Consider the following 26989-nt stretch of genomic DNA (forward strand, 5'->3'; position numbering starts at 1 on the left):
ACCTAGAACACCCCAGTGATTGATGAGTCTGACGGTGGCACAATTGACCCACCACCAGAAGGAGAGAAGAGGAATAGTAACACGACACAGCCACTGCCATACTGTACCCTGATGGTTGAACAACATGCAGAATATATTGGAAGAAGGACGACACAGATCCTGGAATAATTCACATGTAAGATCCCTGCGTACGACATACCGCCAGGCGTAGAGGCGTGCGCCCAACAATACGGAGATCCTCTAACTAGCACTGAACAAGTATATCGCCCCTTCCTTAAAACTCCATCAATGAAGCATGAGTAACACTCTATAATAATTTCTTTTCTCCCCCTTTTTTTTTTTTTTTTTTTTTTTTTTTATTGTGGTCATAACCCCTGGTGGCCACTAGATGGAGCCAACACAGGGCACAGCACCATGGACTGTACAGCCGGCAGACGCCACAGGAGGGAGCCTGTGACATCCAACACTGCTCCATGGACTGCATTGACTCCGGCGGCCACCAGGGGAGCCCACACAGCGCCTGGCCACCTGCAGCACGGGCAGACAGCGGAGGAGACAGCAAGCAGGACGCTGAGGTGAGTGTGCGGCTGACATGACAAGGGCCAGAGTGGACATGGGGGACATGAGGGGCATGAGGGGAGAAGAATTAACTACAGCTGCCGAGGGCCCTACCTAGCTAATGGCACAGCGGCCCGTGCCAGACATTAGGGGAGGAGAGACGTATGAATCGGGATCGCGCTGATCCCTGCACCCTACGATTCATGCCACGTGGGAGTCGGGGCTCCTGGCAGACGCTCCGGTGCAGTGTGGCCCCCTCTTACCTAAGGGAGCCGGCACTGCCGACCGGACTTGTGAGCCGAGACTGCAATTGTGGCAGCCACTTACCTGATCTAGTAGCTTGCTTTGCGTGGAAACGAACTTCCAGGACCAGACGCAACTTCACGCACCGAACGAGGCCAGCGTTTGACACGTCGTTCATTGAAGGAGGGGCAGAGGTGCCATGATATAGGCAACCGTGCCCCTCCCACAAATACAGGCCAATGAATCGGCCTTAACACTTATCAACTATTCTACATTCAATCAGCCATTCTGTGTCACATAATAATAGGAGCGCTCTGTACTCCATACTGATTCCATTATTATTGATATCATATATACTTTACAGCACCTCCATCTTAACAACTATTATGTTTTTCCCACACACCACCAGTAGCAGCTACACGATTCAACCATTCTCATCTGAGGTATGCCGTGCCCTAAGCATCCCTAGCCCCATGGTTACAGGTCACGTGACCGTGTGAGCGGAAGTCATGTGACCACCCTGCCTCTTTGAAGCGCCACGGCTTACAGGCACATTCCCTGTTGTGCCAAAGCCTAGTTGGGCGTATGCACCAGGACTTACATGACAGTCAATCAAGACTGCAAGCCCGCCCCTTCCTCCTTTATTAACATGGCGCCAACAAGCTCACATGATTGGGGATGTCCTGTCATGTGACCCCTGCTAATAATAAAAGACCAGTTGACTACCTTCTTGGGGCATTATTTGCATTTATAACAATCAGTTTAAAACATTAACTGATGGTGTAACTTTCCGATATGTCCCCCACCTTATTGTGAGTTTAAACCCTGATTTTATTAAAGGTTTAGTAAAATCTATGTAACGTGTTTGGTATGACATCTGGAGGCACCCCCTCCCATTGGGGGCGGCCCCCAAGGTACACTCTTTTGGCTTTTTTTTTTTTTTAGTCCATTCTAATGCCCACAAGCTATATATACAGTCATGTGAAAAAATTAGGACACCCTTTGAAAGCATGTGGTTTTTTGTAACATTTTTAATAAAAGGTTATTTCATCTCCGTTTCAACAATACAGAGAGATTAAAGTAATCCAACTAAACAAAGAAAACTGAAGAAAAGTCTTTTCCAGATCTTCTGTAAATGTCATTCTACAAAAATGCCTATTCTAACTGAGGAAAAAGATAGGACACCCTCACATGTATTCCCTCTTAAATTGGCTCAGATCTCACACAGGTATATCACACCAGGTGCACATAATTAGTAGATCGTTACTCTGCATGTTGAATGAGGCTTGCCCTATTTAAACCTCAGACATTTAGTTTGGTGTGCTCCTGACTGTTGAAGTGAGAGTGAGCACCATGGTGAGAGCAAAAGAGCTGTCAGAGGACTTCAGAAAAAAGATTGTAGCAGCCTATGAGTCTGGGAAGGGATTTAAAAAGATCTCAAAAGATTTTAAAATCAGCCATTCCACTGTCCGGAAGATAGTCTACAAGTGGAGGGCTTTCAAAACAACTGCCAACATGCCCAGGACTGGTCGCCCCAGCAAGTTCACCCCAAGAGCAGACCGCAAGATGCTAAAAGAGGTCTCCAAAAACCCTAAAGTGTCATCTCGAGAACTACAGCAGGCTCTGGCTACTGTTGATGTAGAAGTACATGCCTCTACAATCAGAAAGAGACTGTACAAGTTTAACTTGCATGGGAGGTGTGCAAGGAGGAAACCTTTGCTTTCCAAGAGAAACATCGAGGCCAGACTGACATTTGCCAAAGATAAAGTTGACAAAGACCAGGACTTCTGGAATAATGTTCTTTGGACAGATGAGTCCAAAATTGAATTATTTGGACACAACAGCAGAGGACATGTTTGGCGTAAACCAAACACAGCATTCCAAGAAAAGAACCTCATACCAACTGTGAAGCATGGAGGTGGAAGTGTCATGGTTTGGGGCTGCTTTGCTGCAGCAGGACCTGGTCAGCTCACCATCATAGAATCCACGATGAATTCTACTGTGTATCAGAAGGTGCTTGAAGAACATGTGAGACCATCAGTTAGAAAATTAAAGCTGAAGCGGAACTGGACCATGCAACATGACAATGACCCAAAACATACTAGTAAATCAACCAAAGATTGGCTGAAAAAGAAGAAATGGAGAGTCCTGGAATGGCCAAGTCAAAGTCCAGATTTGAATCCCATTGAGATGCTGTGGGGTGACTTGAAAAGGGCTGTACGTGCAAGAAACCCCTCAAACATCTCACAGCTGAAAAAGTTCTGCATTGAGGAGTGGGGTAAAATTTCCTCAGACCGATGTCGAAGACTGGTAGATGGCTACAAGAACCGTCTCACTGCAGTTATTTCAGCCAAAGGAGGTAACACTCGCTATTAGGGGCAAGGGTGTCCTATCTTTTTCCTCAGTTAGAATAGGCATTTTTGTAGAATGACATTTACAGAAGATCTTGAAAAGACTTTTCTTCAGTTTTCTTTGTTTAGTCGGATTACTTTAATCTCTCTGTATTGTTGAAACGGAGATGAAATAACCTTTTATTAAAAATGTTACAAAAAACCACATGCTTTCAAAGGGTGTCCTAATTTTTTCACATGACTGTACACTTATTTACTCTTTGTTCACAATATGATTAAAAAAAAACCTGATGAAAAAAACACGTATCCCCAAAACATGTTGTTTTTATGTACATGCATCATCTTCAAATAAAGAAGAATTTTATTTGATCATTAAGACCTATAGGCATTAACAGGGTTTATTACAAGGCAATATTTGTACGTCTTATTTTCCCTTGTGCGGTGCACCTATCTGTAGTAAAGGCTTTTGTGGGGTGTTTTAGAGGAAAAAGAAAATATATATGCCGCTCAGCGGTGCTGTTATTTCTTTTAAAGCCTTTTGTGACGTGTATTAGTGCAAAAATGAAAAATACATTTGCCACTCTGCGGTGCAGTTATTTCTTGTTAAGCCTTTTGTGACGTGTATTAGTGCAAAAAGATAAAAATATATTTGCAGCTCAGCGTTGCAGTTATTTATTTTAAAGCTTTTTGTGACATGTGTTAGCGCAAAAAGAAAAAATATATTTGCTGTGCAGTAATCTGTAGTAAAGGCTTTTGTGGGGTGTTTTAGCGGAAAAACAAAAAATGCATTTACCGCTCTGCAGTGCACTTATTTCTTGTTAAGCCTTTTGATACGTGTATTAGCGTAAAAAGAAAAAACACATTTGACACTCTGCGGTGCAGTTATTTTTTGTTAGACCTTTTGTGACGTGTATTAGCACAATAAGAAAAAATACATTTGCTGCTCTGCGGTGCAGTAATATGTAGTAAAGGCTTTTGTGGGGTGTTTTTAGTAGAAAAAGAAAAAATACATTTGACGCTGCGGTGCATTTATTTCTTGTTATGCCTTTTGTGACGTGTATTAGCATAAAAAGCAAAAATACATTTGCTGCTCTGCGGTGCAGTTATTTCTTTTAAAGCCTTTTGTGACGTGTATTAGTGCAAAAAGGAAAATACATTTGCCACTCTGCAGTGCAGTTATTTCTTGTTAAGCCTTTTGTGACGTGTATTAGCATAAAAAGCAAAAATACATTTGCTGCTCTGCGGTGCAGTTATTTCTTTTAAAGCCTTTTGTGACGTTTATTGGCGCAAAAAGGAAAAATACATTTGCCACTCTGCAGTGCATTAATCTGTAGTAAAGGCTTTTGTGGGGTGTTTTAGCGGAAAAAGAAAAAATACATTTGCCACTCTGCGGTGCAGTTATTTCTTGTTAAGCCTTTTGTGACGTGTATTAGTGCAAAAAGATAAAATATATTTGCAGCTCAGCATTGCAGTTATTTATTTTAAAGCTTTTTGTGACATGTGTTAGCGCAAAAAGAAAAAATATATTTGCTGTGCAGTAATCTGTAGTAAAGGCTTTTGTGGGGTGTTTTAGCGGAAAAACAAAAAATGCATTTGCCGCTCTGCAGTGCACTTATTTCTTGTTAAGCCTTTTGATACGTGTATTAGCGTAAAAAGAAAAAACACATTTGACACTCTGCGGTGCAGTTATTTTTTGTTAGACCTTTTGTGATGTGTATTAGCACAATAAGAAAAAATACATTTGCCGCTCTGCGGTGCAGTAATATGTAGTAAAGGCTTTTGTGGGGTGTTTTAGTAGAAAAAGCAAAAATACATTTGCTGCTCTGCGGTGCAGTTATTTCTTTTAAAGCCTTTTGTGACGTTTATTGGCGCAAAAAGGAAAAATACATTTGCCACTCTGCAGTGCATTAATCTGTAGTAAAGGCTTTTGTGGGGTGTTTTAGCGGAAAAAGAAAAAATACATTTGCCGCTCTGTGGTGCAGTTTTTTCTTGTTAAGCCTTTTGTGACATGTATTAGCTCCAAAAGAAAAAAATATTTTGCCGCTCTGTGGTGCGGTAATCTGTAGTAAAGGCTTTTTTTGGGGTGTTTAAGCGAAAAAAGAAAAAAATACATTTGCCGCTCTGCGATGCAGTTATTTCTTGTTAAGCCTTTTTTGTGACGTGTATTAGCGTTAAAATTAAAAATATATTTGCCGCTCAGCGGTGCAGATATTTCTTTTAAAGCCTTTTGTGATGTGCATTAGCACAAAAAGGAAAAATCCATTTGCTGCTCTGCAGTGCAGTTATTTCTTGTTAAGCCTTTTGTGACGCTGTTTATTGATGCTCCATGTGAGTCTGCCCCCGGAATGTACCCTGCAATAAAGATGTGAACACGGATGGTGAGTGCGGCTGATCTATTTATCTCGCAATTCTTTTGTGACGTGTATTAGCATAAAAAGAAAAAAGTAATTTGCTGCTCAGTGGTGCAGTTATTTCTTTTAAAGTCTTTTGTGACGTGTATTAGCGCAAAAAGGAAAAATACATTTGCTGCTTTGCAATGAAGTTATTTCTTGTTAAGTCTTTTGTGTCCTGTATTAGCACAAAAAGAAAAAATACATTTGCTGCTCTGCGGAGCAGTAATCTGTAGTAAAGACTTTTGTGAGGTGTTTTAGCGGAAAAAGAAAAAATACCTTTGCTGCTCTGCTGGGCAGTTATTTCTATTAAAGCCTTTTGTGAAATACTTTAGGATAAAAAGAAAAATATATTTTCCGTTTAGCAGTGCAGTTATTTCTTTTGAAGCTTTTTGAGACGTGTATTAGTTCAATAAGAAAAAATACATTTGCTGCTCTGCGGTGCAGTAATATGTAGTAAAGGCTTTTGTGGGGTGTTTTTAGTAGAAAAAGAAAAAATACATTTGACGCTGCGGTGCATTTATTTCTTGTTATGCCTTTTGTGACGTGTATTAGCATAAAAAGCAAAAATACATTTGCTGCTCTGCGGTGCAGTTATTTCTTTTAAAGCCTTTTGTGACGTGTATTAGTGCAAAAAGGAAAATACATTTGCCACTCTGCAGTGCAGTTATTTCTTGTTAAGCCTTTTGTGACGTGTATTAGCATAAAAAGCAAAAATACATTTGCTGCTCTGCGGTGCAGTTATTTCTTTTAAAGCCTTTTGTGACGTTTATTGGCGCAAAAGGAAAAATACATTTGCCACTTTGCAGTGCATTAATCTGTAGTAAAGGCTTTTGTGGGGTGTTTTAGCGGAAAAAGAAAAAATACATTTGCCACTCTGCGGTGCAGTTATTTCTTGTTAAGCCTTTTGTGACGTGTATTAGTGCAAAAAGATAAAATATATTTGCAGCTCAGCATTGCAGTTATTTATTTTAAAGCTTTTTGTGACATGTGTTAGCGCAAAAAGAAAAAATATATTTGCTGTGCAGTAATCTGTAGTAAAGGCTTTTGTGGGGTGTTTTAGCGGAAAAACAAAAAATGCATTTGCCGCTCTGCAGTGCACTTATTTCTTGTTAAGCCTTTTGATACGTGTATTAGCGTAAAAAGAAAAAACACATTTGACACTCTGCGGTGCAGTTATTTTTTGTTAGACCTTTTGTGATGTGTATTAGCACAATAAGAAAAAATACATTTGCCGCTCTGCGGTGCAGTAATATGTAGTAAAGGCTTTTGTGGGGTGTTTTAGTAGAAAAAGCAAAAATACATTTGCTGCTCTGCGGTGCAGTTATTTCTTTTAAAGCCTTTTGTGACGTTTATTGGCGCAAAAAGGAAAAATACATTTGCCACTCTGCAGTGCATTAATCTGTAGTAAAGGCTTTTGTGGGGTGTTTTAGCGAAAAAAGAAAAAAATACATTTGCCGCTCTGCGATGCAGTTATTTCTTGTTAAGCCTTTTTTGTGACGTGTATTAGCGTTAAAATTAAAAATATATTTGCCGCTCAGCGGTGCAGATATTTCTTTTAAAGCCTTTTGTGATGTGCATTAGCACAAAAAGGAAAAATCCATTTGCTGCTCTGCAGTGCAGTTATTTCTTGTTAAGCCTTTTGTGACATGTATTAGCTCCAAAAGAAAAAAATATTTTGCCGCTCTGTGGTGCGGTAATCTGTAGTAAAGGCTTTTTTTGGGGTGTTTAAGCGAAAAAAGAAAAAAATACATTTGCCGCTCTGCGATGCAGTTATTTCTTGTTAAGCCTTTTTTGTGACGTGTATTAGCGTTAAAATTAAAAATATATTTGCCGCTCAGCGGTGCAGATATTTCTTTTAAAGCCTTTTGTGATGTGCATTAGCACAAAAAGGAAAAATCCATTTGCTGCTCTGCAGTGCAGTTATTTCTTGTTAAGCCTTTTGTGACGCTGTTTATTGATGCTCCATGTGAGTCTGCCCCCGGAATGTACCCTGCAATAAAGATGTGAACACGGATGGTGAGTGCGGCTGATCTATTTATCTCGCAATTCTTTTGTGACGTGTATTAGCATAAAAAGAAAAAAGTAATTTGCTGCTCAGTGGTGCAGTTATTTCTTTTAAAGTCTTTTGTGACGTGTATTAGCGCAAAAAGGAAAAATACATTTGCTGCTTTGCAATGAAGTTATTTCTTGTTAAGTCTTTTGTGTCCTGTATTAGCACAAAAAGAAAAAATACATTTGCTGCTCTGCGGAGCAGTAATCTGTAGTAAAGACTTTTGTGAGGTGTTTTAGCGGAAAAAGAAAAAATACCTTTGCTGCTCTGCTGGGCAGTTATTTCTATTAAAGCCTTTTGTGAAATACTTTAGGATAAAAAGAAAAATATATTTTCCGTTTAGCAGTGCAGTTATTTCTTTTGAAGCTTTTTGAGACGTGTATTAGTGCAAAAAGGAAAAATACATTTGCCGCTCTGCAATACAGTAATTTGTAGTAAAGACTTTTGTGAGGTGTTTTAGCGGAAAAAGAAAAAATACCTTTGCTGCTCTGCACGGCAGAGCAGCAAAGGTATTTTTTCTTTTTATCCTAAAGTATTTCACAAAAGGCTTTAAAAGAAATATTTGCCGCTCAGCGGTGAAGTTATTTCTTTTGACCTTTTGTGATGTGCATTAGCGCAAAAAGGAAAAATCCATTTGCTGCTCTGCGGTGCAGTTATTTCTTGTTAAGCCTTTTGTGACGTGTATTAGCGTTAAAATTAAAAATATATTTGCCGCTCAGCGGTGCAGATATTTCTTTTAAAGCCTTTTGTGATGTGCATTAGCGCAAAAAGGAAAAATACATTTGCCGCTCTGCGGATCAGTAATCTGTAGTAAAGACTTTTGTGAGGTGTTTTAGCGGAAAAAGAAAAAATACCTTTGCTGCTCTGCCGTGCAGTTATTTCTTTTAAAGCCTTTTGGGAAATACTTTAGGATAAAAAGGAAAAATCCATTTGCTGCTCTGCGGTGCAGTTATTTCTTGTTAAGCTGTTTTTGACGTGTATTAGCACAAAGAAAAAAATACATTTGGTGCTCAGTGGTGCATTTATCTGTAGTAAAGGCTTTTTTGGGGTGTTTGATTTTCCTTTTTAACCACTTCCCATCTGGGCCATTTGCCCCCTTCCTGACCAGGCATAATTTTGCAGATCTGACATATCTCACTTTATGTGGTAATAACTTTGGAACGCCTTTACTTATCCAAGTCATTCAGAGATTGTTTTTTCGTGACACATTTTACCTTATTATAAATTTGAGTCTATATATTTCACCTTTATTTATGAAAAAATCCCAAATTTACCAAAAAGTTTTAAAAATTCACAATTTTCTAAATTTCTATTTCTCTGCTTTTAAAATTGAAAGTGATACCTCAAAAAATATTTATTACTTAACATTCCCCATATGTCTACTTTATGTTGGCATCATTTTGGAAATGTAATTGAATTTTTTTAGGACGTTAGAAAGCTTATAAGTTTAGAAGAAATTCTTCAAATGTTTAAGAAAATTGCTAAAATCCAATTTTTAAGGACCAGTTCAGGTCTGAAGTGACTTTGTGGGGCCTACATAGTGGATACCACCATAAATTACCCCATTGTAGAAACTACACCCCTCAAGTTACTTTAAACCGATTTTACAAACTTTGTTAACCCTTAAGGCGTTAAGGAAAATGGAGATCAAATTTTTTAATTAAATTTTTTGGCAGATTTTCCATTTTAATCCAATTTTTTCTTTAACACATCAATGGTTAACAGCCAAACAAAACACAATACTTATTACCCAGATTCTGCAGTTTACAGAAACTCCCCACATGTGGTCATAAACTGCTGTATGGGCACACGGCAGTGCACAAAAGAAAAGGAAATTCACATGGTTTTTAGATGCCATGTCCCATTTGAAGCCCCTTTGATGCACCCTTACAGTAGAAACTCCCAAGAAGTGACCCCATTTTGGAAACTAGGGGATAAGGTGCCAGTTTTATTGGTACTATTTTTGGGTACATATGATTTTTTGATCATTCATTATAACACTTTATGGGACAAGGTGACCAAAGAATTGGTTGTTTTAGCACAGTTTTTATTTATCATAGAGCAGATCAGATCGTTAAGGATGTGGTGATACCTAATATGTATACTTTTTCTTATTTAATTAAGTTTTACATAATAATAGCATTTTTGAAACAAAAAAAATATGTTTTAATGTGTCCATGTTCTAAGAGCTATAGTTTTTATATTTTTTTAGCGATTTTCTTATGTAGGGGCTCATTTTTTGCGGGATGAGGCCTTTTTGATCACTTGGTGTTGCACTTTTTGTGATGTAAGGTGACAAAAATTTATTGTTTTGACACAGTTCTTTTTTTTTTACGGTGTTCATCCGAGGGGTTAGGTCATGTGATATTTTTATAGATCTGGTTGTTATGGACGTGGCAATACCTAATATGTATACTTTTTTTATTTATTTCACTTTAACACAATAATAGCATTTTTTTAAGCCCAAAAAAAAATGTTTTAATGTGTCCATGTTCTGAGAGCTATAGTTTTTTTTATTTTTTTAGCGATTTTCTTATGTAGGAGCTATTTTTTTTGCGGGATGAGGTGACTGTTTTATTGGTACCATTTTGTGGGACATACACCTTTTTGATCACTTGGTGTTGCACTTTTTGTGATGTAAGGTGACAAAAATTGCTTTTTTTGACATGTATTATAATTTTTTTAATGGTGTTTATCGGACTGGGTTGATCATGTGATATATCTATAGAGCCAACCGTCACGAACGCGGCAATACCAAATATGTCTATTTTTTTATTTTTTTCTATTTTTAACTTTTTTTTTTATTCCTAACTTGGGATTTTTTTTTTTTTACACTTTTCGTCCCCCATAAGGTCATACAAGACCTCTGGGGGACATTTACTTAACTTTTTTGTGCAGCGGTATACAGCGCTGTACAGCCTCAGTGCAGGGCTGATCAAAGTCTCTAAAAGACCTTTGCTTCCCTTTAGACCTGGGAAATAAATATTTTAGTTCAAATAGCCTAAGGCTAATAGATTCCCGTTTCTGGTCTGATTTAAAACGTAACATTTATTTCATTTTTATTAAGAATTGTACAGAACGGGAAGAAAGAAAATTGGTTAAAAATAAAGTGCTGCTGGACTCTGCGGCTAGGGATAGTGAAATGCTTTACCAATAGACACTACCTCCATATGTGTATCTATCAGTATCTAGGGATTGAATGTTTTCCAGCTCTCAGCTTTCTGACTATTTGTCCGGTAAGCATTGAGATCTTTAATCTATATCCCTAAATATTATAGTTGGAGGAGCGCTATTGTCTAATATTATTTTCCTGTCCCTAAATTCATTGGTGTTTGTCTCTAATAATTTACCCTGCCTCTTTTGTACAGCGTACTGAGTGCCTGCAGCGCACTGAGACGCGGTCACTGAGTCACAGCCTCACTTAGCCTAAAACCTAAATTGCAGCTCCCCGACATGTTTCACCACTACTGTGGTGTCTTCAGGGGAAATGGAGCTACTATCCACATGAGCGCCAATTGAATCAATGTTTTTAACTACTGTAGGCGGGTCTTTTCTCATCTGATTGCCAATCAGCAACCAGCGCTCATGTGACAGTGATTCGATCTGACCAATAACCCTCAGTATGCGTTAGTTCGTCAATCAATCGTGTCACCAATACCTTTAAAGCATGTGCGCCTGCGCAAGAACTTTTAACTTTGTATCAACATATTAACATCTTCTGCGCATGTCCTGTAAGCCGAGTCTCTCCATCTACACTTACCTCCCGATTCATCTCCGAGAGTCTAAGTGGGAGCGCATGCGTTAGGACTTAAAAGAGAACTCGTTCACGGAAGGTGTCCCACAGCGCATGCCCTCCGACTCAGTTTCCAGCTCAAACATCAAAGTAAGGGCGCATGCTCAAGAACTTAAGTTTCCTCCGCTAGGCGGGCAAGTAGTGATGAAGAGAGTGGCATGGGAGCTGGTGTTGCGAGCGTTCAGACTCCTGACCCAGAGATGGTTGAAGAGGACATCACTGACATGCAGACAGTTCTCGATGATGATGATGATGTAGCTGATCGCACTTGGGAGCCAGGTGATGAAGGAGCTCCATCATCGGGAGAAGAGGGTGGCAGCTTGCCCGTGAGCCAGCAGCGGAGCCAGCAAGTCACTAGCGTGGCCGGGAGTCAGCAGTGGGAGGTCGGGAGCCAAACCTGCCCCGGGTAGACCACCTGCTTTGCGAGAACCTACCTGCCCAGAAAGTAGAGGTCGCAGGGGTTCATGGAGGCAGCGGCGGTAGCAGTCAGTCAGTGCGTACTGTTGGGGGTAAAATCACCTACTTGGCGATGTGGCAGTTTTTTGTTAAGCAGCCGGAGGAGGTGAACATAGCCATATGTAGAATCTGTAGGCAGAAGGTGAAGCGTGGCCAGGGTGCCAGTGTTGGCACCACGGCCCTGCGCCAACATATGCAGCGTCACCATAAAGTGGCCTGGGAGAACCGTGGCTCCGATGTGGTGGTCCAGCCTGCCCCAGCAACCACTGCATCACCCAGTGGCACGCACCCAGTTTTAGGCAGTCAAGGCTCCACTACCTCAGCCGAAGGGAGCTGTCTGTCATTCCCATCATCTGCTGGTCCCGATGTTCCTGATCCTCCTCGTCCCTCATTCCATCAACAATCGATCACCGAAGCGATTACCAAGAGACAACAGTATGCGTGCACTCAACCAACGGCACAGAAGCTGAATGTGCTCCTGTCCAAGTTGCTGGTGCTGCTGTCCCTCCCTTTCCAAGTGGTGGACTCTGCACTTTTCAGAGAGCTGATGTCTTGTGCCGAACTGAGGTGGAGAGTTCCAAGCCATCATTTCTTTGCCAAAAAGGCAGTACCAGCCCTGCACACACATGTAGAACAGAAGGTGGGCCAGTCCTTGAACCTGTTGGTGTCTGCCAAAGTGTACAGCAGCGCTGAAGTGTGGAGCTGAACCTACGGTCACTGGATGAATGTGGTTCCTGCACAGCCACACCAGCAACTTGGCCAGGTGACGCCGATTCCACCTCCATTTTGCCACGCCGTTGGTCCAACGACAATCTCCACCTTTGCCTCCACTGCAGGGACAATTCACAGTGTCCCACCAGCATACCACATGTGCAGGGCACGGCGATGTCACGCTGTTCTGCACCTCGTTTGCATGGGTGAATAAAGTCACACAGGGGAGGAACTGCTCCATGTCCTTCATAAAGAAATCAAATCCTGGCTTTTTCCTTGACAACTCAAAATCTGAACCATGGTGACCAACAACAGGAAGAACATTGTGTCGGCGCTGCGTCAAGGAGGGCTGAGCCATGCGCCCTGCATGGCACACATGTTCAATCTAGTTGTCAACGGTTCCTGAAGTCTTCCACCCATCTGCAAGACATCATAAAAATGGCCAGGATAGTTTGCATGCATTTCAGACGCTCGTACACTGTGAAGCACACCCTCCAGAATGGCATTCCCCAACATAGGCTGATTTGCTACGTTTCTAGCCGTTAGAATTCCACCTTCCATATGTTGGATAGACTGTACGAACAGAGAAAGGCCATAAACGATTTCCTGATGATCCAAGCAAACAGGAGTACGCCCCTGTGTAACTTCGATGTCAGCCAGTGGCAGCTCATGCGTGACACCTGCCATTTGCTCAGGGCCTTTGAGGATGCTACGTTTTTTTTTCAGTCACCAGGACTACGGGATGAACAATGTCATTCCACTGCTTTATGTCCTGGAACAGATGCTGGTAAATCTGGCTGGTCAGGGGACTGAAAAACTTGGAGCCTAGATCTCACGGTCACATCAGCCTTCTGTGGCTGAACTAAAGGAGAAGGAGGAGGACATTGGAGCACAAGCAATGTGTATTGAAATGGGTGTTTTTTTTTACACAGGTGACAGGAAAGTAGGAGCAGGAGCAGCCGGAAGAGCAAAAGGAAGATGAGGAAGACTAGGCAGATGACCCAGGCACACTGTGGCAGTATGCAGTGGAGATGGAGGCAGGGAGTCCCTCCGAGTCACTTGCGCAAATGGCCAGCTGCATGCTCACTTGATTGGGTAGTGACAGCCGAATTGCCACCATTTGGCAGAGTGATGACTTCTGGCTCTCCACCTTGTTGGACCCTCGCTACTGGTCCAAGATGGGGGCGTTTTTTACACCCGCTGAGACATTTAGAGACATCCTATGTATTCAGTTGGCCGCTGACTATCTGCGCCATCATCCATCCTCTCGCAGGTCTGACCAGGGGGACCCTATGCGCTCATGTGCCACTGCCATGGCTGCTGGGGAGGGGCAGGTGGCAGGAACAGTACTAGCTCCATCAGCAGTAGCCTGAGTCTAGAGTTGCTGATGAGCAGCTTCCTTCACCCGCATAGTGAAGAAACTACTCACCTGCAGCTAGACCTGGAGCTGAACCTGAACCAGCAGGTGGTGGCATACTTGGACATCACCCTGCGACCCAACATTGAAGATCCGCTGGACTACTGGGCAGCAAAACTGGATTTGTTGCCACAACTAGCAGAGTTTGCCCTGTACATATCAAGGGGAGAAAAAGAAGGGACCTACTCTGACAAAAAGGTGCACCATAGCACGGTTAAAAAGCGGCACTGCCCTAGTAGGCAGCAGGACCCAGGAGCCACACAGCAACACTGCTATCTTACAATACCACCCCTGGCACTGGGTCCCACTGACTCACCAGCACAGGGGCACAAAAACAAAGGTACTGCACTATCTGAACAGTTGTCTAACACAAAATGTCCACTGCTATCAGAGACCTATGGTCCATTAACACTTATATGCAGACCCCTGCTAAATTAAAACCACCTGTGCCCAATGGGAGGAGTGCTGATACCAGTAATAAAGAAGAAAGTTAAATATGCATATATCAAGGGGAGAAAAAGAACTGGATTGCACATCCACATGCTATGCTTTAATATAATTAAACTTGCTTCTCAGCGCACTATTGTGGAGAGACTGACCTTTGTCAAAATGAATCAGGTGTGTATCAGCCAGGATTTCCACCCACCAATGCCTGACGCATCAGACTAGATCATCCATGGTGCCACACTAATACTTTGACAAAAGAGAATAGGCTACTATTCTGATGCTGCCACCCACCTGATGCCAAGTGCTCCTTCTTTCACCCACCATCTTCATCGGGTACTGGTATTGCCACCCACCTCCACACTATGTCACTGTGCCACTCTGTGGCCTCCTGATGCTACTGCCACCTTCAGACTATGTAATTGTGCCACTCTGTGGCCTCCTGATGCTGCTGCAACCTCCACACTTTGTCATTGGATCACTCTGTGGTCTCCTCATGCTACTGCAACCTCCACACTCTATCATTATGCTACTCTGTGGCATCCTCATGCTGATGCCACCTACAAACTCTGTCATTGAACCACTCTATGGTCTCCTCATGCTGCTGACACCTTCACAGTCTGTGATTGTGCCACTCTGTGGCCTCCTAATGCTGCTGCCACCTTCAGATTCTGTCATTGTGCCACTCTGTGGCCTCCTTATGCTGCTGCCACCTCCACACTCTGTCATTGGGCCACTCTATGGTCTCCTCATGCTGCCGCCACCTTCAGACTTTGTGATTGTGCCACTCCGTGGCCTCCTCCTGATGCTGCTGCTGCCGCCACCTCCACACTCTGTTATTGTGCCACTTTGTGGCCTCTTGATGCTGCCACCACCTCCACACTGTCATTGTGCCACTCTGTGGCCTCCACCTGATGATGTTGCTGCTGCCGCCACCTTCACACTCTGTCATTGTGCCACTCTGTTGCCTCCTCATGCTGCCATATCCTCCTTGCTGTCATCGTGCCACTCTGTGGCCTCCTCCTGATGATGCCACCACCTCCAGACTCTGTCATTGGGCCACTCTGTGGTCTCCTCATGCTGCTGCCACCTTCACACTGTCATGTGCTACTCTGTGGCCTTCTCCTGATTCTGCTGCTGCCGCCACCTCCACACTGTTATTGTGCCACTTTGTGGCCTCCTGATACTGCCACCATCTCCACACTGTCATTGTGCCACTCGGTGGCCTCCTTCTGATGATGCCCCACCTCCAGAATCTGTCAGTGCGCCAATCTGTTGTCTCCTCATGCTGCTTCCACCTCACCACTATGTCATAGGGCCACTCTGTGTGGACTTCTCATGCTCTTCCCACCCTCCACACTTCATGACTGGGCGACTATTTAGCCCTTTTGGCTTGGCTGACATCATCATCTATTTAACCTATCTTCTGATCCGTCAGAAGGAAGGAAAAATGAGACACACAACAGATCCTCTCTGTGTAGCAGCTTTGGGCCTGTATGGTCCCTTCAGAATTGGCCTATGATTTGATAGCCAAAAGCAGGAGTGGGTACAAAACACAGTAGACATGCTACTATTCCGTTCACGTGTCATTTCTGTTTTGGATCCACTTCTGTTTTTTTTGGCATTAGAAATACTGATGGAGTACTGACCAAATGCTGACCGAGTAAAGGCGGATGTTCCACAGACAGGATCTGTTTTTTGTGGGTTATTGTTCTGATGGATCAGAGGAAGGGCAAAATAATCAGTGATGTCAATAGAACAGGGTCTGTAGACATCTACCTGGAATCAGCTGATGAAAAGGAGTGCACTTCTTCTTGGCGCTAACATTGACCTGTAAGGCCGAGTACATAAGTGAGTATTTTGGTCAATTTTGGCCCTGTGACTGACCAAATAAGTGAAGTGTGCAGTGATTATAAGTCACACGGACTCACACTATTATTTCACTACCAAAGCAGACTCCATATGTGTGTTACTGCAAGGCACAGTGTTCTACACCTTAAAGGCTCTCTGCAGCCAGGAAATAGCAATTTTTATCGTAATTCACCACAAATTTATTTGGATCGAACTGAATTTTTCCCCAAAAAATTGGCGAACCGACAATTTAAAAAATAGAAAATTTGCTCATCTCTAGTACAGCATGGGAGGTTCTAATTAATGAACTTCACAATTTGAAAAGCATTGGCAGAGTTAGGCTAATTTTACATCTGCGTTTTCCTTTCTGGTATTGAGATCCATCATAGGAACATGAAACATGAACACAATGTAAGTCAATGGTGCTTGATCCATTTTCTCGGACACAAAAGAAAACAGATTCAGCGCATATTGACAATGGTTTTAGTGCCAGATCTGTCTTGGTCAATATAGAGATAATACAACTGTATCTGTTCTGAACAGATGCAGATGGTTGTATTTTTTACCGGATGCATTTTTGCTGATCCCTGCCGGATCCAGAAAAATGCTGATGTGAAAGTAGCCTTAAAAGTAGGGATGAGCGAACTCGAACTGTATAGTTCGGGTTCGTACCGAATTTTGGGGTGTCCGTGACACGGACCCGAACCCGGACATTTTCGTAAAAGTCCGGGTTCGGGTTCGGTGTTCGTCGCTTTCTTGATGCTTTTGTGACGCTTTCTTGGCGCTTTTTGAAAGGCTGCAAAGCAGCCAATCAACAAGCGTCATACTACTTGCCCCAAGAGGCCGTCACAGCCATGCCTTCTATTGGCATGGCTGTGATTGGCCAGAGCACCATGTGACCCAGCCTCTATTTAAGCTGGAGTCACATAGCGCCGCCCGTCACTCTGCTCTGATTAGCGTAGGGAGAGGTTGCGGATGCGACAGTAGGGCGAGATTAGGCAGATTAACTCCTCCAAAGGACTTCACTTCATTAATCGATGGATCTGCAGCTGTGCATCATTGAGCTGCTGAAATTCAAATGCTCACTCACTGTTTTTAGGCTGCCCAGACCGTTTGTCAGTCACTTTTTTCTGGGGTGATCGGCGGCCATTTTGTGTCTTGTGCGGTGCTGCGACCAAGTGCATCCAAGCTGCGACCAAGTGCATTTAACCCTCAATGGTGTGGTTGTTTTTTGGCTAAAGCCTACATCAGGGTGAAGCTGTCACACCAAGTGCATTTAACCAGCAATAGTCTGTTCATTTTTTGGCCATATACTAAATCAGGGGCAAGCTGCGCCTGTCACCAAGTGCATTTAACCCTCAATGGTGTGGTTGTTTTTTGGCTAAAGCCTACATCAGGGTGAAGCTGTCACACCAAGTGCATTTAACCAGCAATAGTCTGTTTATTTTTTGGCCATATACTACATCAGGGGCAAGCTGCGCCCGTCACCAAGTGCATTTAACCCTCAGTAGTGTGGTTGGTCAAGCTGTGACACCAAGTGCATTTAACCAGCAATAGTCTGTTCATTTTTTGGCCATATACTACATCAGGGGCAAGCTGCGCCCGTCACCAAGTGCATTTAACCCTCAGTAGTGTGGTTGGTCAAGCTATCACACCAAGTGCATTTAACCAGCAATAGTCTGTTCATTTTTGGCCATATACTAAATCAGGGGCAAGCTGCGCCCATCACCAAGTGCATTTAACCAGCAATAGTCTGTTCATTTTTTGGCCATATACTACATCAGGGGCAAGCTGCGCCCGTCACCAAGTGCATTTAACCCTCAGTAGTGTGGTTCGTCAAGCTGTGACACCAAGTGCATTTAACCAGCAATAGTCTGTTCATTTTTTGGCCATATACTACATCAGGGGCAAGCTGCGCCCGTCACCAAGTGCATTTAACCAGCAATAGTGTGGTTATTTTTTGGCCATATCCCAGTCTAATTCTGTCACTAAATCCATACCGGTCACCCAGCGCCTAAATACTAGGCCTCAAATTTATATCCCGCTAAATCTCTCGTTACCGCTGTCCTGTTGTGGCTGGGAAAGTTATTTAGTGTCCGTCAAAGCACATTTTTTGTTCTGGGTTGAAGTACAATTCCCAATTTAGCAATTTCATAATTTAGTGGTTCCTGCTATATCAGAGCTATTTGAAATCTATCCCTAAAAGGGTATATAATATTCAAGGTGCACATTGGGTCATTCAGAATAACTTCACACACACCCGCTACTGTGTATTTCCAAGTCTAATTCTGTCACTAAACCCATACCTGTCACCCAGCGCCTAAATACTAGGCCTCAAATTGATATCCTGCTAAATCTCTCGTTACCGCTGTCCTGTTGTGGCTGGGAAAGTTATTTAGTGTCCGTCAAAGCACATTTTTTGTTCTGGGTTGAAATACAATTCCCAATTTAGCAATTTCATAATTTAGTGGTTTCTGCTATATCAGAGCTATTTGAAATCTATCCCTAAAAGGGTATATAATATTCAAGGTGCACATTGGGTCATTCAGAATAACTTCACACACACCCGCTACTGTGTATTTCCAAGTCTAATTCTGTCACTAAACCCATACCTGTCACCCAGCGCCTAAATACTAGGCCTCAAATTTATATCCTGCTAAATCTCTCGTTACCGCTGTCCTGTTGTGGCTGGGAAAGTTATTTAGTGTCCGTCAAAGCACATTTTTGTTCTGGGTTGAAATACAATTCCCAATTTAGCAATTTAATAATTTAGTGGTTTCTGCTATATCAGAGCTATTTGAAATCTATCCCTAAAAGGGTAGATCATATTGAAGGTGCACATAGGGTCATTCAGAATAACTTCACACACACCCGCTACTGTGCATTTCCAAGTCTAATTCTGTCACTAAACCCATACCTGTCACCCAGCGCCTAAATACTAGGCCTCAAATTGATATCCCGCTAAATCTGTCGTTACCGCTGTCCTGTTGTGGCTGGGAAAGTTATTTAGTGTCCGTCAAAGCACATTTTTTGTTCTGGGTTGAAATACAATTCCCAATTTAGCAATTTAATAATTTAGTGGTTTCTGCTATATCAGAGCTATTTGAAATCTAGCCCTAAAAGGGTAGATCATATTGAAGGTGCACATAGGGTCATTCAGAATAACTTCACACACCCGCTACTGTGCATTTCCAAGTCTAATTCTGTCACTAAACCCATACCTGTCACCCAGCGCCTAAATACTAGGCCTCAAATTTATATCCAGCTGAATTTGAATACAATACATTGGGCCAAATAATATTTTTGTTGTTGTGGTGAACGATAACAATGAGGAAAACATCTAGTAAGGGACGCGGACATGGTCGTGGTGGTGTTAGTGGATCCTCTGGTGCTGGGAGAGGACGTGGCCGTTCTGCCACATCCACACGTCTTAGTGTACCAACTACCTCAGGTCCCAGTAGCCGCCAGAATTTACAGCGATATATGGTGGGGCCCAATGCCGTTCTAAGGATGGTAAGGCCTGAGCAGGTACAGGCATTAGTCAATTGGGTGGCCGACAGTGGATCCAGCACGTTCACATTATCTCCCACCCAGTCTTCTGCAGAAAGCGCACAGATGGCGCCTGAAAACCAACCCCATCAGTCTGTCACATCACCCCCATGCATACCAGGGAAACTGTCTCAGCCTCAAGTTATGCAGCAGTCTCTTATGCTGTTTGAAGACTCCGCTGGCAGGGTTTCCCAAGGGCATCCACCTAGCCCTTCCCCAGCGGTGAAAGATATAGAATGCACTGACGCACAACCACTTATGTTTCCTGATGATGAGGACATGGGAATACCACCTCAGCATGTCTCTGATGATGACGAAACACAGGTGGCAACTGCTGCGTCTTTCTGCAGTGTGCAGACTGAACAGGAGGTCAGGGATCAAGACTGGGTGGAAGACGATGCAGGGGATGATGAGGTCCTAGACCCCACATGGAATGAAGGTCGTGCCACTGACTTTCACAGTTCGGAGGAAGAGGCAGTGGTGAGACCGAGCCAACAGCGTAGCAAAAGAGGGAGCAGTGGGCAAAAGCAAAACACCCGCCGCCAAGAGACTCCGCCTGCTACTGCCCGCCGCCATCTGGGACCGAGCACCCCAAAGGCAGCTTCAAGGAGTTCCCTGGCATGGCACTTCTTCAAACAATGTGCTGACGACAAGACCCGAGTGGTTTGCACGCTGTGCCATCAGAGCCTTAAGCGAGGCATTAACGTTCTGAACCTGAGCACAACCTGCATGACCAGGCACCTGCATGCAAAGCATGAACTGCAGTGGAGTAAACACCTTAAAACCAAGGAAGTCACTCAGGCTCCCCCTGCTACCTCTTCTGCTGCTGCCGCCTCGGCCTCTTCTGCTGCTGCCGCCTCGGCCTCTTCCTCCGCCTCTGGAGGAACGTTGGCACCTGCCGCCCAGCAAACAGGGGATGTACCACCAACACCACCACCACCACCTCCGTCACCAAGCGTCTCAACCATGTCACACGGCAGCGTTCAGCTCTCCATCTCACAAACATTTGAGAGAAAGCGTAAATTCCCACCTAGCCACCCTCGATCCCTGGCCCTGAATGCCAGCATTTCTAAACTACTGGCCTATGAAATGCTGTCATTTAGGCTGGTGGACACAGACAGCTTCAAACAGCTCATGTCGCTTGCTGTCCCACAGTATGTTGTTCCCAGCCGGCACTACTTCTCCAAGAGAGCCGTGCCTTCCCTGCACAACCAAGTATCCGATAAAATCAAGTGTGCACTGCGCAACGCCATCTGTGGCAAGGTCCACCTAACCACAGATACGTGGACCAGTAAGCACGGCCAGGGACGCTATATCTCCCTAACTGCACACTGGGTAAATGTAGTGGCAGCTGGGCCCCAGGCGGAGAGCTGTTTGGCGCACGTCCTTCCGCCGCCAAGGATCGCAGGGCAACATTCTTTGCCTCCTGTTGCCACCTCCTCCTTCTCGGCGTCCTCCTCCTCTTCTTCCACCTGCTCATCCAGTCAGCCACACACCTTCACCACCAACTTCAGCACAGCCCGGGGTAAACGTCAGCAGGCCATTCTGAAACTCATATGTTTGGGGGACAGGCCCCACACCGCACAGGAGTTGTGGCGGGGTATAGAACAACAGACCGACGAGTGGTTGCTGCCGGTGAGCCTCAAGCCCGGCCTGGTGGTGTGTGATAATGGGCGAAATCTCGTTGCAGCTCTGGGACTAGCCAATTTGACGCACATCCCTTGCTTGGCGCATGTGCTGAATTTGGTGGTGCAGAAGTTCATTCACAACTACCCCGACATGTCAGAGCTGCTGCATAAAGTGCGGGCCGTCTGTTCGCGCTTCCGGCGTTCACATTCTGCTGCTGCTCGCCTGTCTGCGCTACAGCGTAACTTCGGCCTTCCCGCTCACCGCCTCATATGCGACGTGCCCACCAGGTGGAACTCCACCTTGCACATGCTGGACAGACTGTGCGAGCAGCAGCAGGCCATAGTGGAGTTTCAGCTGCAGCACGCACGGGTCAGTCGCACTACAGAACAGCACCACTTCACCACCAATGACTGGGCCTCCATGCGAGACCTGTGTGCCCTGTTGCGCTGTTTCGAGTACTCCACCAACATGGCCAGTGGCGATGACGCCGTTATCAGCGTTACAATACCACTTCTATGTCTCCTTGAGAAAACACTTAGGGCGATGATGCAAGAGGAGGTGGCCCAGGAGGAGGAGGAGGAGGAGGAAGAGGGGTCATTTTTAGCACTTTCAGGCCAGTCTCTTCGAAGTGACTCAGAGGGAGGTTTTTGGCAACAGCAGAGGCCAGGTACTAATGTGGCCAGACAGGGCCCACTACTGGAGGACGAGGAGGACGAGGATGAGGAGGAGGTGGAGGAGGATGAGGATGAAGCATGGTCACAGCGGGGTGGCACTTAACGCAGCTCGGGTCCATCACTGGTGCGTGGCTGGGGGGAAAGGCAGGACGATGACGATACGCCTCCCACAGAGGACAGCTTGTCCTTACCCCTGGGCAGCCTGGCACACATGAGCGACTACATGCTGCAGTGCCTGCGCAACGACAGCAGAGTTGCCCACATTTTAACCTGTGCGGACTACTGGGTTGCCACCCTGCTGGATCCACGGTACAAAGACAATGTGCCCACCTTACTTCCTGCACTGGAGCGTGATAGGAAGATGCGTGAGTACAAGCGCACGTTGGTAGACGCGCTACTGAGAGCATTCCCAAATGTCACAGGGGAACAAGTGGAAGCCCAAGGCCAAGGCAGAGGAGGAGCAAGAGGTCGCCAAGGCAGCTGTGTCAATGCCAGCTCCTTTGAGGGCAGGGTTAGCATGGCAGAGATGTGGAAAACTTTTGTCAACACGCCACAGCTAACTGCACCACCACCTGATACGCAACGTGTTAGCAGGAGGCAACATTTCACTAACATGGTGGAACAGTACGTGTGCACACCCCTCCACGCACTGACTGATGGTTCGGCCCCATTCAACTTCTGGGTCTCTAAATTGTCCACGTGGCCAGAGCTAGCCTTTTATGCCTTGGAGGTGCTGGCCTGCCCGGCGGCCAGCGTTTTGTCTGAACGTGTATTCAGCACGGCAGGGGGCGTCATTACAGACAAACGCAGCCGCCTGTCTACAGCCAATGTGGACAAGCTGACGTTCATAAAAATGAACCAGGCATGGATCCCACAGGACCTGTCCATCCCTTGTCCAGATTAGACATTAACTACCTCCCCTTAACCATATATTATTGGACTCCAGGGCACTTCCTCATTCAATCCTATTTTTATTTTCATTTTACCATTATATTGCGAGGCTACCCAAAGTTGAATGAACCTCTCCTGTGTCTGGGTGCCGGGGCCTAAATATATGCCAATGGACTGTTCCAATGTTGGGTGACGTGAAGCCTGATTCTCTGCTATGACATGCAGAATGATTCTCTGCTGACATGAAGACAGATTGTCTGTTACGGGACCTCTCTCCTCTGCCTGTGTGTGTGCTGGGCCTAAATATATGCCAATGGACTGTTGCAGTGGTGGCTGACGTGAAGCCTCATTCTCTGCTATGACATGCAGACTGATTCTCTGCTGACATGAAGCCAGATTCTCTGTTACGAGACCTCCCTCCTCTGCCTGGGTGCTGGGCCTAAATATATGCCAATGGACTGTTGCAGTGATGGCTGACGTGAAGCCTCATTCTCTGCTATGACATGCAGACTGATTCTCTGCTGACATGAAGCCAGATTCTCTGTTACGGGACCTCTCTCCTCTGCCTGTGTGTGTGCTGGGCCTAAATATATGCCAATGGACTGTTGCAGTGGTGGCTGACGTGAAGCCTCATTCTCTGCTATGACATGCAGACTGATTCTCTGCTGACATGAAGACAGATTCTCTGTTACGGGACCTCCCTCCTCTGCCTGGGTGCTGGGCCTAAATATATGCCAATGGACTGTTGCAGTGGTGGCTGACGTGAAGCCTCATTCTCTGCTATGACATGCAGACTGATTCTCTGCTGACATGAAGACAGATTCTCTGTTACGGGACCTCCCTCCTCTGCCTGGGTGCTGGGCCTAAATATATGCCAATGGACTGTTGCAGTGGTGGCTGACGTGAAGCCTCATTCTCTGCTATGACATGCAGACTGATTCTCTGCTGACATGAAGCCAGATTCTCTGTTACGGGACCTCTCTCCTCTGCCTGTGTGTGTGCTGGGCCTAAATTTATGAAAATGGACTCTTACAGTGGTGGGTGACGTGAAGCCAGATTCTCTGCTATGGGACCTCTCTCCAATTGATTTTGGTTAATTTTTATTTATTTAATTTTTATTTTAATTCATTTCCCTATCCACATTTGTTTGCAGGGGATTTACCTACATGTTGCTGCCTTTTGCAGCCCTCTAGCTCTTTCCTGGGCTGTTTTACAGCCTTTTTAGTGCCGAAAAGTTCGGGTCCCCATTGACTTCAATGGGGTTCGGGTTCGGGACGAAGTTCGGGTCGGGTTCGGATCCCGAACCCGAACATTTCCGGGATGTTCGGCCGAACTTCTCGAACCCGAACATCCAGGTGTTCGCTCAACTCTACTTAAAAGCCTTTTCCAGGACTTGTACCAGATGAGAAAAGCATGGCTACTTGTTTCCATAAACAGTGCCAGCCAAGTCTATTTGTTGTATCTGTTATAGCAGCTCAATTCCATGTACAGTACATACAAGTTTGGCTATTTGGGGGCTATTGCTCAGTCCCTTTCATTGAATAAGCCGCATGCAACGGTTTTTGTTTGATGGAATCACAAAATATTTGCCGGGTAGCGGCCAGATCTCCACTAGATCCCTTTATAGTTAATGGGACCAGCTAGCATTGCGGTAACATTAGGCTATTCCAGATCCAGAAAGCTCCAGCTGGCTTTTCTCTGCCGGAAACCCTGTCTGCGGGAGCTAATAGCACTGGTCTAACTCTAGCCTAAAACTTTGGAATTTGGAATCAGCTTTGGCACTAGCTGAATCTTGTAACCTCTCATTTTAGGCCTTTTTCACACGAGCGTGATGGATGGACTCCGGATGTGTTCAGGGTGTGTTCAGTGAAACTCACACCATTTTGCAAGCAAGTTCAGTAAGTTTTGTCTGTGATTGCTTTCAGTTGTTCAGTTTTCTCCATGCGGGTGCAATGCGTTTTGATGCGTTTTTCACGCGTGTGATAAAAAACTGAAGGTTTACAAATAACATCTCTTAGCAACCATCAGTAAAAAACGCATTGCATCTTCACTTCTATGGGGCCAGGGCTGCGTGAAAAACGCAGAATATAGAACATGCTGCGTTTTTCACGCAACACAGAACTTATGCATGAAAAATGTACACAGACACATTGAAATGAATGGGTCAGGATTCAGTGCGGGTGTGTTCGCGTCACGCATTGCACCCGCGCGGAAAACTCTCTCGTGTGAAAGGGGCCTAAGGCCTCTTGCACACGAATGTTGTGTGCCCAGGGGCGTAACTATAGGGGAAGCAGGGGAAGCGGCTGCTTTGGGGCCCTGACCCAGAAGGGGCCCATCCAGGAGGAGGAGGACTAAAAGATTTTGTCAGGGCCCCCTCAACAATATTACACAATGAAATTATATACAGTGACAGTATAGACAGTGTACAAATAGATGGAACAGCTGCCGGGCCTGGTCTGAGAGAGCGATCTTTACTAGCCACAGGAATGGGGGTGGCATGAAAGGAAGGGGTTGTGAAAAAATTACTGGGGGAGGGGGGCCCCATTCAAAACTATGCTGTGGGGCCCAGTAATTTCTAGTTACGCCACTGTGTGTGCCCATGGCCCTATTTCGGCCCACATACGGCGGGTCCGCAATACACGGGCACTGGCCCGTGTGCACTCAACATCACGGATGCAAGCCCATTCACTTGAATGGGTCTCGATCCATCCCAGCAGCCGCATGGACGTTGCAAATTGCGGTCCCAATGCACGGAACGAATGCACAACATTCATGTGCAAGAGGCCTAAGGCCCCTTTTACACAGGCGAGATTTCCGCGCGGGTGCAATGCGTGAGGTGAACGCATTGCACCTGCACTGAATCCGGACCCATTCTTTTCTATGGGGCTGTGCACATGAGCGGTGATTTTCACGCATTACTTGTGCGTTGCGTGAAAATCGCAGCATGCTCCTCTTTGTGCGTTTTACAGGCAACGCAGGCCTCATAGAAGTGAATGGGGCTGTGTGATGCATCTGAATGTTTCTACTTTTTCAATGTTACTCTGGGGCTTAGGTCGCTCCCAGACTGTATTGGCTGCTGCCTATAGCAAAGGATCGCAGATTGTAGACGATACACTCCTTTATGTATATCAGTATTAAATAAATACCTATCTCATGAATTTTAAAATATTTATCCTGAATGTCGATTTAACAGATATGGAGTTTCATTTGACTGCTACAATCCAATTGGTTCTTGTTTTCCGATAATAAGTGTAAAACAATAGAGTGTGTATATATATATAGCTAGATCTATGTACATGAAGTGTTTGTACCGCTAAATTCTTTTTCCTTTTTTCCTATTTTTTCCTATTTTTTTTATGTTCTCTGCAACTGTATTCGATTATTACTCAGTATGTATAGTGTCAGCACTACATGAAGATAATAGATGTCATGGATATATATTTAATTTGATGTTGCCACTGTTATGTATACTTATGGAATATTTTCTTATTATCACAGTGTTTGATAAAGGTCTTACGACCGAATCGTCACAAATTGGTGAAGTTGCCACAAAAATAAACAAACCGGAACAAAAGTTCTTGTATTGAGTGCGGTTGTTTTTCCTTTCAATGTATGATTCTGGCTGGGAAGCAAGCACAACTAGCACCACGGTCTAAAGAGACACGAGTGCCACGTCTTATCTATATAAAGAAGTAAACAAGAACATGTAGTAACAGAACGGAAAGGAACATGGGTCTGCACTTGATTCTTGAAACCTCTTCCCTAATAAGACAACCTAGAAGTAGAGTTGAGCGAACACCTGGATGTTCGGGTTCGAGAAGTTCGGCCGAACATCCCGGAAATGTTCGGGTTCGGGATCCGAACCCGATCCGAACTTCGTCCCGAACCCGAACCCCATTGAAGTCAATGGGGACCCGAACTTTTCGGCACTAAAAAGGCAGTAAAACAGCCCAGGAAAGAGCTAGAGGGCTGCAAAAGG

The sequence above is a fragment of the Bufo gargarizans genome, chromosome 3 (genome assembly GCF_014858855.1).
Source record: "Bufo gargarizans isolate SCDJY-AF-19 chromosome 3, ASM1485885v1, whole genome shotgun sequence".
NCBI classification, from domain to species: Eukaryota; Metazoa; Chordata; class Amphibia; order Anura; family Bufonidae; genus Bufo; species Bufo gargarizans.